Source organism: Nilaparvata lugens, unplaced genomic scaffold, assembly GCF_014356525.2.
Source record: "Nilaparvata lugens isolate BPH unplaced genomic scaffold, ASM1435652v1 scaffold6990, whole genome shotgun sequence".
NCBI classification, from domain to species: Eukaryota; Metazoa; Arthropoda; class Insecta; order Hemiptera; family Delphacidae; genus Nilaparvata; species Nilaparvata lugens.
In genome coordinates this window covers 2,835-16,564 of record NW_024092739.1, presented here as the reverse complement: position 1 = coordinate 16,564, position 13,730 = coordinate 2,835, and the positions used below count along the sequence as shown (strand labels likewise).

The following is a 13,730-nucleotide window of genomic DNA, read 5'->3' as shown; positions in this document are numbered from 1 at the left end:
TCAAATTCTTTCTAACACAACATATACACTCTAGCTGAGCTTCTGTGCTAAATTTGAACATTTTCTGTTCATTTGTTCTTGTTGAAGTTGAAAAAAACGCTGAAAACGCAGATTTGGGCGTATCGGAAATTTTTCCAAATCTGTTCTCAGTGCGTCTCTAAAGGGCCAACTGAACAGACCTACCAAATTTGAACGTTTTTGGGTGCCATTACGCTTTTATATATATAGAAGATTTATGGATGTGATTAGTTGTCTCATGTTGAAAGTATGATCTATAGTGAGGTTCACATTATAAAGTTAGCATCTGATTAAGATTGGTTTGCTATCATGTCTGCGTTAGACAAAGCAGATAGCTCCATCCTTTTCCAACTCCGCACTGGTTCCAAATCATTAGTAGGTTGAGGAGAAATATAATGAACTGCCAGAAGTTTTATCTCAAATTATAAAAATGCATTGTTAAATCATGAAAACATATTATTTTATCGGTGAATATAATATTTTCAAGATGTAATCGATTCCAATATAATGCAAAAATCAACTATTGATGAAACATAACCCACTTTCTGGGCTAGTGTATGAATATGAAATTTTTGGGAGGACATTTTTGGGCTGGGCCTGTGTGAGTCCTCCCCCTCAATCATTTTAAGGACTATTATTTATTTATTTATTTATTATTTATTATTTATTTATTCATTTATTTATTATTTATTTATTTATTTATTTATTTATTTATTTATTTATTTATTATTTATTTATTATTTATTTATTTATCATTTATTTATTATATTTATTATTTATTATTCATTTATTGATTTATTTATATTTAACAATGCACAAATCAAATACATGATTAGGAAGGATCAACAGGCCTAGCCCAAAAACTGCCCCCTTTCCAATTTTGATAGTAGTAAGCCAATGTCTACAAGGTAGGTTATGTTGCTTCACTTGAACAAATTCCGAGTCCAGAAATATACCAATTGTGTATCATTGTATCAATAATGAATATTAACCAGATTTACCGGAATGACTTGAATCACAACTATCTACTATAGAAGGTGTTCGAAAAAGAAAGTACGGCAACTTTGCCGTCCTATCTTTTCGTCTTTCTTTATAACCTGAATCTCACGTGAAGAGTTTCCCCTTGGAATGTCACATTATTGTAATATATATTTCAAATTCATATCTCGATTATTGTATTGCATTATGGAACTATAAAATAGATTCTATTATAATTTTTTCTTCTCTTTTTGCAGCAAACATTGAAGCGCGAAGTAACCCCAGGAAAGGCAAGAAACCAGGTTATGGCACAGGAAAGAAACTCTACGATTCAAGGCTAACGGAAAATGCCAGATACAAGAAGAGGTGAGTCATTTCCCCAAATAATTCATTTATCAATACTGATTGATCAATTACTAGATACCTCATAATTATTAATAATTACCTATCAATTATTAATTTCTTACTCTTATACTCTCAGAGACATCTATTTGGAAGTCGACATTCGCCTCATCAACAAAAAGCCTCCAGGTGAATCAATCCATTTCAAGCTGGAAAAAAACCAGATCAAGTTTTATTCAATGACAATCTTACTCTTAATTACTCTCAGAGACATCTTTTGCAAGTCGACATTTGGCCTCACCAACAAAAAGCTCCAAGTGAATCAATCCATGGTCGAGCTGAAAAAAATCAAACAGGTTTTATTCAATGATAGCACTTACATAACAAATTCCGTTACACGAAGATAATACAGATCATTGAATACAATACGTTTTTTGAGAAAAATTTGTCTGCAAACAGGAGTGAAATACATTCGGAACTCAACTTGAAATGCTTATGTTTATTTTGAATGTGAACTATATGTTAAATACAGCAATCATGAGCACCTCTGTCTATAGCTACATAGTGGTAAGACTCTGAAATAGTTATTTGTGCAACTAGTGCGCAAAGTGACAGTTTTCTGCACCGAAAGAAACGTTTACGCCCGGGGAGCCGTAGGCGAGGGCAGAATGGTTTCTCAAGTGCAGCAAACGAACTTGCGCACGTATTTCACATTAAATTTTTCCTACAGTTACCATTGAATATGAAAAGTGGGTAATTATGGGTAAATTCCCTGAAATCCATCAAATTTTTCTGTGTAATTTTTATTATTAATAAAAACCTTGATTTATTTAAAATTGAATTATAATGATTAGTAATTCAATTGAAAGTTTATGTAACTGCTTGAAGGGGGTTTATGCTATGTAGGCCTAAGCATTGAATGACTATAATGAAGGCACATAATGGCAAGACCACTCTGTTCTCCACTGACATTATAACGTGGTCCTCATTATGAGTGTTACCAACTTAATTTTGATTTTGCTGCACTGGTGCTCCATATAACCTACTAGCTATTTTGCGTTGTCATGCTGCAAATCTGGAGTACACAATGTACTACTTTTGCGCACTAGTGCGGAAAGTGATTCTTTGCGGCCTGCAATCGTTGCACAAATGGTCACTTTCAAGGTATCTGTAGGAAAAATATAATTTAATCGGATTAGTATATTCTCACCATATATAATATATATCACTGTGATTCATGTACAAACTTAATCTTCTCATAATAGCTGCTGGAAATATCCCTTTCTCTCTTCAATGAATGGTTCTGGCCTACAATTCTTTGGAGCACTATTATTCACCAACATCAGACCTTCAGCGAATGTGGTGGGGCTTCATGAAATTTTTTTAAGGTTTCTGATTTTGAAATTTGTATTCTGGCTGATTACTCATAATCACCATTAACATTAATTTGTCCTTTTTCTTTATCAGGTTATTGAAGTTCTAAACTCTTTGAACCTTGTATAGGGGAGACTTTCTAGCATCATTACATGCTATGTATCTCATAAAAGTACGCTGCACACAGGGACAATAGTAACTTCCACTAGCTGCCGCGGGACCGTGAAATTATCAATTTCTAAAACTCTAATCTACATGAAATTTCTAATTCCGCGTTCCGCCGCAGCTTACAATAATAGTAGCTTACACTAGCTGCTACGGGAACACGAAATTAGAAACGTCCAGAACTCAAAAGTACATGACATTTCCAATTCCGCGTTCCGCCGCAGCTTACAATAATAATAGCTTACACTAGCTGCTGCGGAACACGGAATTGAAACGTCCAGAACTCAAAAGTACATGACATTTCCAATTCCGCGTTCCGCCGCAGCTTACAATAATAGTAGCTTACACTAGCTGCTGCGGGAACACGGAATTGGAAACGTCCAGAACTCAAAAGTACATGACATTTCCAATTCCGCGTTCCGCCGCAGCTTACAATAATAATAGCTTACACTAGCTGCTGCGGGAACACGAATTGGAAACGTCCAGAACTCAAAAGTACATGACATTTCCATTCCGCGTTCCCGTAGCAGCTTACAATAATAGTAGCTTACACTACTGCGGGAACACGGAATTGAAACGTCCAGAACTCAAAAGTACAAGACATTCCAATTCCGCGTTCCGCCGCAGCTTACAATATAATAGCTTACACTAGCTGCTGCGGAACACGGAATTGGAAACGTCCAGAACTCAAAAGTACAAGACATTTCCATTCCGCGTTCCGCCGCAGCTTACAATAATAATAGCTTACACTAGCTGCTGCGGACACGGAATTGGAAACGTCAGAACTCAAAAGTACAAGACATTTCCAATTCCGCGTTCCGCCGCAGCTTACAATAATAATAGCTTACCTAGCTGCTGCGGGAACACGGAATTGGAAACGTCCAGAACTCAAAAGTACATGACATTTCCAATTCCGCGTCCGCTGCAGCTTACAATAATAGTAGCTTACACTAGCTGCTGCGGGAACACGGAATTGGAAACGTCCAGACTCAAAAGTACATGACATTTCCAATTCCGCGTTCCGCTGCAGCTTACAATAAAGTAGCTTACACTAGCCTGCGGAACCGGAATTGGAAACGTCCAAACTCAAAAGTACATGACATTTCAATTCCGCGTTCCGCTGCAGCTTACAATAATAGTAGCTTACACTAGCTGCTGCGGGAACACGGAATTGGAAACGTCCAGAACTCAAAAGTACATGACATTCCAATTCCGCGTTCCGCTGCAGCTTACAATAATAATAGCTTACACTAGCTGCTGCGGGAACACGGAATTGGAAACGTCCAGAACTCAAAAGTACATGACATTTCCAATTCCGCGTTCCCGTAGCAGCTTACAAATAGTAGCTTACACTAGCTGCTGCGGGAACACGGATTGGAACGTCCAGAACTCAAAAGTACATGACATTTCCAATTCCGCGTTCCGCCGCAGCTTACAATATAATAGCTTACACTAGCTGCTGCGGGAACACGGAATTGGAAACGTCCAGAACTCAAAAGTACATGACATTTCCAATTCCGCGTCCCGTAGCAGCTTACAATAATAGTAGCTTACACTAGCTGCTGCGGGAACACGGAATTGGAAACGTCCAGAACTCAAAAGTACAAGACATTTCAATTCCGCGTTCCGCCGCAGCTTACAATAATATCTTAACTACTGCTGCGGGAACACGATTGGAAACGTCCAGACTCAAAAGTACAAGACATTTCCAATTCCGCGTTCCGCCGCAGCTTACAATAATAATAGCTTACACTAGCGCTGCGGGAACGGAATTGGAAACGTCCAGAACTCAAAAGTACAAGACATTTCCAATTCCGCGTTCCGCCGCAGCTTACATAAAAGCTTACACTAGCTGCTGCGGGAACACGGAATTGGAACGTCCAGAACTCAAAAGTACAAGACATTTCCAATTCCGCGTTCCGCCGCAGCTTACAATAATAATAGCTTACACTAGCTGCTGCGGGAACACGGAATTGGAAACGTCCAGAACTCAAAAGAAAGACATTTCCAATTCCGCGTTCCGCCGCAGCTTACAATAATAATAGCTTACACTAGCTGCTGCGGGAACACGGAATTGAACGTCCAGAACTCAAAAGTACATGACATTTCCAATTCCGCGTTCCGCTGCAGCTTACAAATAGTAGCTTACACTAGCTGCTGCGGAACACGGAATGGAAACGTCCAGAACTCAAAGTACATGACATTTCCAATTCCGCGTTCCGCTGCAGCTTACAATATAGTAGCTTACACTAGCTGCTGCGGAACACGGATTGGAAACGTCCAGAACTCAAAAGTACATGACTTTCCAATTCCGCGTTCCGCTGCAGCTTACAATAATAGTAGCTTACACTAGCTGCTGCGGGAACACGGAATTGGAAACGTCCAGAACTCCAAAGTACATGACATTTCCAATTCCGCGTTCCGCTGCAGCTTACAATAATAATAGCTTACACTAGCTGCTGCGGGAACACGGAATTGGAAACGTCCAGAACTCAAAAGTACATGACATTTCCAATTCCGCGTTCCCGTAGCAGCTTACAATAATATAGCTTACACTAGCTGCTGCGGGAACACGGAATGGAAACGTCCAGAACTCAAAAGTACAAGACATTTCCAATTCCGCGTTCCGCCGCAGCTTACAATATAATAGCTTACACTAGCTGCTGCGGGAACACGGAATTGGAAACGTCCAGAACTCAAAAGTACATGACATTTCCAATTCCGCGTTCCGCCGCAGCTTACAATAATAATAGCTTACACTAGCTGCTGCGGGAACACGGAATTGGAAACGTCCAGAACTCAAAGTACATGACATTTCCAATTCCGCGTTCCGCTGCAGCTTACAATATAGTAGCTTACACTAGCTGCTGCGGGAACACGGATTGGAAACGTCCAGAACTCAAAAGTACATGACCTTTCCAATTCCGCGTTCCGCTGCAGCTTACAATAATAGTAGCTTACACTAGCTGCTGCGGGAACACGGAATTGAAACGTCCAGAACTCAAAGTACATGACATTTCCAATTCCGCGTTCCGCTGCAGCTTACAATAATAGCTTACACTAGCTGCTGCGGGAACACGGAATTGAAACGTCCAGAACTCAAAAGTACATGACATTTCCAATTCCGCGTTCCCGTAGCAGCTTACAATAATAGTAGCTACACTAGCTGCTGCGGGAACACGGAATGGAAACGTCCAGAACTCAAAGTACAAGACATTTCCATTCCGCGTTCCGCCGCAGCTTACATAATAATAGCTTACACTAGCTGCTGCGGGAACACGGAATTGGAAACGTCCAGAACTCAAAAGTACAGACATTTCCAATTCCGCGTTCGCCGCAGCTTACAATAATAATAGCTACACTAGCTGCTGCGGGAACACGGAATTGAAACGTCCAGAACTCAAAGTACATGACATTTCCAATTCCGCGTTCCCGTAGCAGCTTACAATAATAGTAGCTTACACTAGCTGCTGCGGGAACACGGAATTGAAACGTCCAGAACTCAAAAGTACATGACATTTCCATTCCGCGTTCCGCTGCAGCTTACAATAATAATAGCTTACACTAGCTGCTGCGGGAACACGGAATGGAAACGTCCAGAACTCAAAGTACATGACATTTCCAATTCCGCGTTCCCGTAGCAGCTTACAATAATAGTAGCTTACCTAGCTGCTGCGGGAACACGGATTGGAAACGTCCAGAACTCAAAGTACAAGACATTTCCAATTCGCGTTCCGCCGCAGCTTACAATAATAATACTTACACTAGCTGCTGCGGGAACACGGAATTGGAAACGTCCAGAACTCAAAAGTACATGACATTTCCAATTCCGCGTTCCGCCGCAGCTTACAATAATAATAGCTTACACTAGCTGCTGCGGGAACACGGAATTGGAAACGTCCAGAACTCAAAAGTACTGACATTTCCAATTCCGCGTTCCCGTAGCAGCTTACATAATAGTAGCTTACCTAGCTGCGCGGGAACACGGAATTGGAAACGTCCAGAACTCAAAAGTACATGACATTTCCAATCCGCTTTCCGCCGCAGCTTACAATAATAATAGCTTACACTAGCTGCTGCGGGAACACGGAATTGGAAACGTCCAGAACTCAAAGTACATGACATTTCCAATTCCGCGTTCCCGTAGCAGCTTACAATAATATAGCTTACACTAGCTGCTGCGGGAACACGGAATTGGAAACGTCCAGAACTCAAAAGTAAAGACATTTCCATTCCGCGTTCCGCCGCAGCTTACAATAATAATAGCTTACACTAGCTGCTGCGGGAACACGGAATTGGAAACGTCCAGAACTCAAAGTACAAGACATTCCAATTCCGCGTTCCGCCGCAGCTTACAATAATAATAGCTTACACTAGCTGCTGCGGGAACACGGAATTGGAAACGTCCAGAACTCAAAAGTACAAGACATTTCCAATTCCGCGTTCCGCCGCAGCTTACAATAATAATAGCTTACACTAGCTGCTGCGGGAACACGGAATTGGAAACGTCCAGAACTCAAAAGTACAAGACATTTCCAATTCCGCGTTCCGCCGCAGCTTACAATAATAATAGCTTACACTAGCTGCTGCGGGAACACGGAATTGGAAACGTCCAGAACTCAAAAGTACAAGACATTTCCAATTCCGCGTTCCGCCGCAGCTTACAATAATAAGCTTACACTAGCTGCTGCGGGAACACGGAATTGGAAAGTCCAGAACTCAAAGTACAAGACTTTCCAATTCCGCGTTCCGCCGCAGCTTACAATAATATAGCTTACACTAGCTGCTGCGGGAACACGGAATTGGAAACGTCCAGAACTCAAAAGTACAAGACATTCCAATTCCGCGTTCCGCCGCAGCTTACAATAATAATAGCTTACACTAGCTGCTGCGGGAACACGGAATTGGAAACGTCCAGAACTCAAAGTACAAGACATTTCCATTCCGCGTTCCGCCGCAGCTTACAATAATAATAGCTTACACTAGCTGCTGCGGGAACACGGATTGGAAACGTCCAGAACTCAAAAGTACAAGACATTCCCATTCCGCGTTCCGCCGCAGCTTACAATAATAATAGCTTACACTAGCTGCTGCGGGAACACGGAATTGGAAACGTCCAGACTCAAAAGTACAAGACATTTCCAATTCCGCGTTCCGCCGCAGCTTACAATAATAATAGCTTACCTACTGCTGCGGGAACACGGAATTGGAAACGTCCAGAACTCAAAAGTACAAGACATTTCCAATTCGCGTTCCGCCGCAGCTTACAATAATAATACTTACACTAGCTGCTGCGGGAACACGGAATTGGAAACGTCCAGAACTCAAAAGTACATGACATTTCCAATTCCGCGTTCCGCCGCAGCTTACAATAATAATAGCTTACACTAGCTGCTGCGGGAACACGGAATTGGAAACGTCCAGAACTCAAAAGTACTGACATTTCCAATTCCGCGTTCCCGTAGCAGCTTACATAATAGTAGCTTACCTAGCTGCGCGGGAACACGGAATTGGAAACGTCCAGAACTCAAAAGTACATGACATTTCCAATCCGCTTTCCGCCGCAGCTTACAATAATAATAGCTTACACTAGCTGCTGCGGGAACACGGAATTGGAAACGTCCAGAACTCAAAGTACATGACATTTCCAATTCCGCGTTCCCGTAGCAGCTTACAATAATATAGCTTACACTAGCTGCTGCGGGAACACGGAATTGGAAACGTCCAGAACTCAAAAGTAAAGACATTTCCATTCCGCGTTCCGCCGCAGCTTACAATAATAATAGCTTACACTAGCTGCTGCGGGAACACGGAATTGGAAACGTCCAGAACTCAAAGTACAAGACATTCCAATTCCGCGTTCCGCCGCAGCTTACAATAATAATAGCTTACACTAGCTGCTGCGGGAACACGGAATTGGAAACGTCCAGAACTCAAAAGTACAAGACATTTCCAATTCCGCGTTCCGCCGCAGCTTACAATAATAATAGCTTACACTAGCTGCTGCGGGAACACGGAATTGGAAACGTCCAGAACTCAAAAGTACAAGACATTTCCAATTCCGCGTTCCGCCGCAGCTTACAATAATAATAGCTTACACTAGCTGCTGCGGGAACACGGAATTGGAAACGTCCAGAACTCAAAAGTACAAGACATTTCCAATTCCGCGTTCCGCCGCAGCTTACAATAATAAGCTTACACTAGCTGCTGCGGGAACACGGAATTGGAAACGTCCAGACTCAAAAGTACAAGACATTTCCAATTCCGCGTTCCGCCGCAGCTTACAATAATAATAGCTTACACTAGCTGCTGCGGGAACACGGAATTGGAAACGTCCAGAACTCAAAAGTACAAGACATTCCAATTCCGCGTTCCGCGCAGCTTACAATAATAATAGCTTACACTAGCTGCTGCGGGAACACGGAATTGGAAACGTCCAGAACTCAAAGTACAAGACATTCCAATTCCGCGTTCCGCCGCAGCTTACAATAATAATAGCTTACACTAGCTGCTGCGGGAACACGGATTGGAAACGTCCAGAACTCAAAAGTACAAGACATTCCAATTCCGCGTTCCGCCGCAGCTTACAATATAATAGCTTACACTAGCTGCTGCGGGAACCGGAATTGGAAACGTCCAGAACTCAAAAGTACAAGACATTTCCAATTCCGCGTTCCCCCGGCAGCTACTATTGGTCCCAGTGTGTAGGCTACACGAAAAGATGATTTTATTTTATATTGTAGAATATTGGATTTTTTATCATTTTTTCTGTGTTTGCAGCCGAGTGGAGCAATGCAGATTGGTATTGATAACATAAATCAGCTACTTGAAAACTTCATGGGAATTATGACAGCGAGCTGGGTAAGTTGAGTCCTTTTCTGTTTTCAAAATCTAGTCATTATAATTATTCAAATTCCCATTATAATTTGTTATATCTCAGTGATTTTTATACGCTCCAACGCTCAAACTTATCGTCAATCTTGCATGATCATGCCAGATCTGACGAATTAGGACCGGTTGCACAAACTCCGGGTAAACTGTAATCGTGAATAATTTCACGAGAACAAAAATCGGAGAGGCTTTTCGGAAAGAAGGCTTTTTTTGGTTCTTGTGAACTTAATCCTCGATTAAAATTCAACCGGCTTTTGTGCAACCGACACTTTTGGCCGGTTTCCGAGCTCGGGATTTAGATAAGCTCTAGACTTTGAAAAGAGTCAGAAATTGGCTTTCCAATACGGGCAGTAATAGTTGCTGCAAAATAAATCTTCATTTATCATTTCTATAATTGGAAACGTTTTTTCCTTGACGAAATGAAACTTCCTAAATAATTCAAAGTAGCTGGAACTTTACACTATTTTCTCTTTATTTTATTTGTGTTCAATTTTCTAGTTTTTCGAAGTTTAATTTAACGTGACTTTGACTATGGCTACGACTACGCCCCGTTTCGGAAAGCCATTTCCTGACTGCGCTGTTTAAAGTGTAGAAACTTAGTTAAATCCCGAGCTCGGAAACTGGCCCTTAGACTAAATTGACTGGTTATTTCCCACGATCCAAGTAAGTTTGAATAAAACTTATTTTTTATTTAGATAAGTATACTTCACGATTATTGTATTTCACAATGGAACATTAGGGGTATCCACGATGTTAGATTCAGACGAGTTTTTCGCTTTCTCCTGTTATTTGCTAAGTCAGTGCTTAAGGCTCAACTCGCTCCAAAATGGTGACACTCAGACCAGTCGACTCTAGTCTCCGTGACGTCACCATTTGAAAACACATGCTCTCCACTAGAGTCGAGTCTCTTCTCGACCTGAGTCGCGTAAGTGTGAGTTGAGCCATAGTATTGAATTACCAAAATATGGCAGCTAATTCAAGTTAATAACTCTACTAAAGGTGCATTTTCGTTTATGCGTAAATTTCCGCAGTCGACGATGACAAGCATTGTTGACATTCATATTGTCCAAATTTCAAGTGTGCTAAAACAGCTGATCAAGTAACTTTACATTATTTGTCTTCATTATTAAAGAATTAAGCATTTCTAATAAACATGTTCAAACTTATTTGCCAAATCTGGCATGATCTAGTACATATAGAAATCTAGAAATAGTACAGGCTCAGCCTAGTTTTTCCTCCAATGTCATAACTATTTTATGATTGTAGTGTTTTGTACAATGAATGAATGAACTACTAATATAGAATCTAGAAATAGTACAGGCTCAGCCTAGTTTTCCCTCCAATGTCATAACTATTTTATGATTCTAGTGTTTTGTACAATGAATGAATGAATTAATGATCATGCATAACTATTTTTGATTGTAGTGTTTTGTACAATGACTGAATGAATGATTATGCAAGACTGACGATAAATTTGAGCATCTGGACCAGGATCAAGAGAGCTGCGTAAAAATAATTAAGCTCCCTAAATCTTCCAACGACTTGATATTTAATTAAGTTTGTAGTGTGAATGTTGATTTGTTTACAGGAGCATGCTTTCTGTAACTTTACTGTAACTTACAGCTGATGATGTGTGAGCACACACGAAAGCATGCTCCTGTAAAAATTAATTTTTAATTTTTATTAATTAAAGTGGATTTTTGACAACCGTTCTAAGTCTATTCAATTATGACTTGATATTTGATAATTTTCATTATTAAGAAAGCTCAAGCTCGGTTAACAACTCTGCATTGACTTTGTTAGGTGTGTCGAATTGATACATCTAATCATATTTATTTATTGATACATAGGTTACAATATCATTCTCAACTAAGAATGATTGGGGAAAGAACAAAAGGCTTAAAGCACAGAACTGTTCCTTTCCCAATTTGGATAGAAATTGTCCAAAAATAGGTTATATAATTTACACTTCACAATTTTTGTCCAATTTTGACTCCAAATATTTATAAACTAGGAATTTAGAATTAAATAATCCAAAAACCAAATTAAATAAGAATACTTCACTAAATCATCACTGATTGCTAAAAATACTGTATATATACATAAATATGGGCTTGCATGAGAAGGTTAAACTTTGACAATTTCGAACATTGAATTTTCTGATTTTTCTTGCTCTATTCTACTTCTACTTTTTCTCTTTCATCTCCTTCGTATGGCGTTTTCTTCTTCTGGCTTTTTCTTCTTCGTCGTCTTCTTCTTCTTCTTCTTCTTCTTCTTCTTCTTCTTCTTCTCTTCTTCTTCTGCTGGCTTTATCTTATTCTTCAGACTCTTCTTCTTTTTCTGGCTTATTCTACTGGCCATTATTTTATTCCACTTCTGCTTTTCCTTCTGCTAGCTTTCTCTTGTACTTCTCCTGGCTTTTCTTTCTCTTCTTAGCTTTTTCTTTTTCTTCTTCTTCTGCTAGCTTTCTATTGTACTTCACCTAGCTTTTCTTTCTCTTCTTAGTTTTTTTCTTTTTCTTCTGCTAGCTTTCTCTTGTACTTCTCCTGGCTTTTCTTTCTCTCTTCTTAGCTTTTTTTTTTCTTTTTCTTAAGCTTTTTCTTTTTCTTCTTCTGCTAGCTTTCTCTTGTACTTCTCCTGGCTTTTCTTCCTCTTCTTAGCTTTTTCTTTTCACTTCTTCTGCTAGCTTTCTCTTGTACTTCTTTTGGCGTTTTCTATTTCTACTGGTTTTTTCTCTCCTTATTCTTCTTGCTTTATTATTCTTCAGACTCTTTCTCTTTTTCTGGCTTATTCTACTTCTTACTGGCGTATTTTCTTCCACTTCGCCTGGCTTTTTCTTCTTCTTCCTCTTCTGCTGCTAGCTTTCTTTTGTATTTTCCTTCTCCTTTGGCTTTTTCTGCTACTTCTGGCTTTTTCTTCTTCTCTACTACTCATTATTTTATTCCACTTATGTTTTCTTTTATACTTGTGTGCTATCAAAATTTTGTTGTGACGACATGTTGACTATTTTGCTGTGACGACATGTTGACTATATTGTTGTGACGTCATGTTGTGTGTTCCGACAGCGACGCAAATCTGGGAACAGGCGGACGGCAAGCAGAACAGTATGGACTTCGCCGAAGCCATTGACAACTCAGACCTGGAGGACTTTGGATTCACTGATGACTTTATCATTGAGCTCTGGGGTCATCACACCGATGCTAGATCCGGCCGATTGATACATAAAACTAGCTGAAAGAATATTAATAACTGAGAGGATATATAAATATGATGCAAATTAATATATATGTGTTAAGAGAAATATTAAATAAAGTCTAATTTAATACTAATGTTTTGTTAGTTTTGATCGTGGAATACATCCTTGACCGCTGGAAGGAAGGAATTAATGAGGTAATTAGAAATTTGAGATATTTCTGTAACCATAAATCTAGGTCTAAATCAATTTTTCCTCCAGCTACTGTCTAAAGTACTTACTTTACTCCCTGAAACATAATACTAAAGTGTCACTTTTTCGCTCTCGGTGGTAAAAAACTGAAAAACTCCCTAGGGAGTAAAAGTGACTCCATTAAATACATAGGAAGCATCTCTAATTCAAAACTCACATTGTAATAGGTTAGAAGGTCTAAGCTCAGATGAGAAAGCATAATAGAGGTGTCTGTCATTGAGTCAACTGAATTCAATACCACAACAGAAATTGAACAACTCATGAAATATATGTTTGTATGATATTATTCTTATTTTGTAGACGATAAAAATTTATACAATTTTTAGAAATTTTATCCTATTCAAAATACCAGCCAACAAATATTTTGATGATCTGCAATTCAAATCTGAACCGCGTGATCTGGAGTCAGCCATTTTTGGTAGCCGCTCAGCTGATATAATTGTTACAACTTTTGCCGATAGATAGCGCAATCGGCAGTGCCAATCAGCCGACCGGTTTTTAGGTTTTAGATTTAGGT

General features: G+C 39.7%; 1 long non-coding RNA gene across 1 annotated transcript; it reads left to right on the top strand.

The window, feature by feature from the left end:
* The first annotated feature begins 1,245 nt into the window (after window positions 1–1,245).
* Window positions 1,246–13,097, top strand: LOC120356527. The gene is made up of 3 exons (XR_005574075.1): window positions 1,246–1,362; window positions 9,658–9,738; window positions 12,834–13,097. It is a non-coding gene; the product is annotated as an uncharacterized LOC120356527 (long non-coding RNA).
* Window positions 13,098–13,730: the final 633 nt, after the last annotated feature.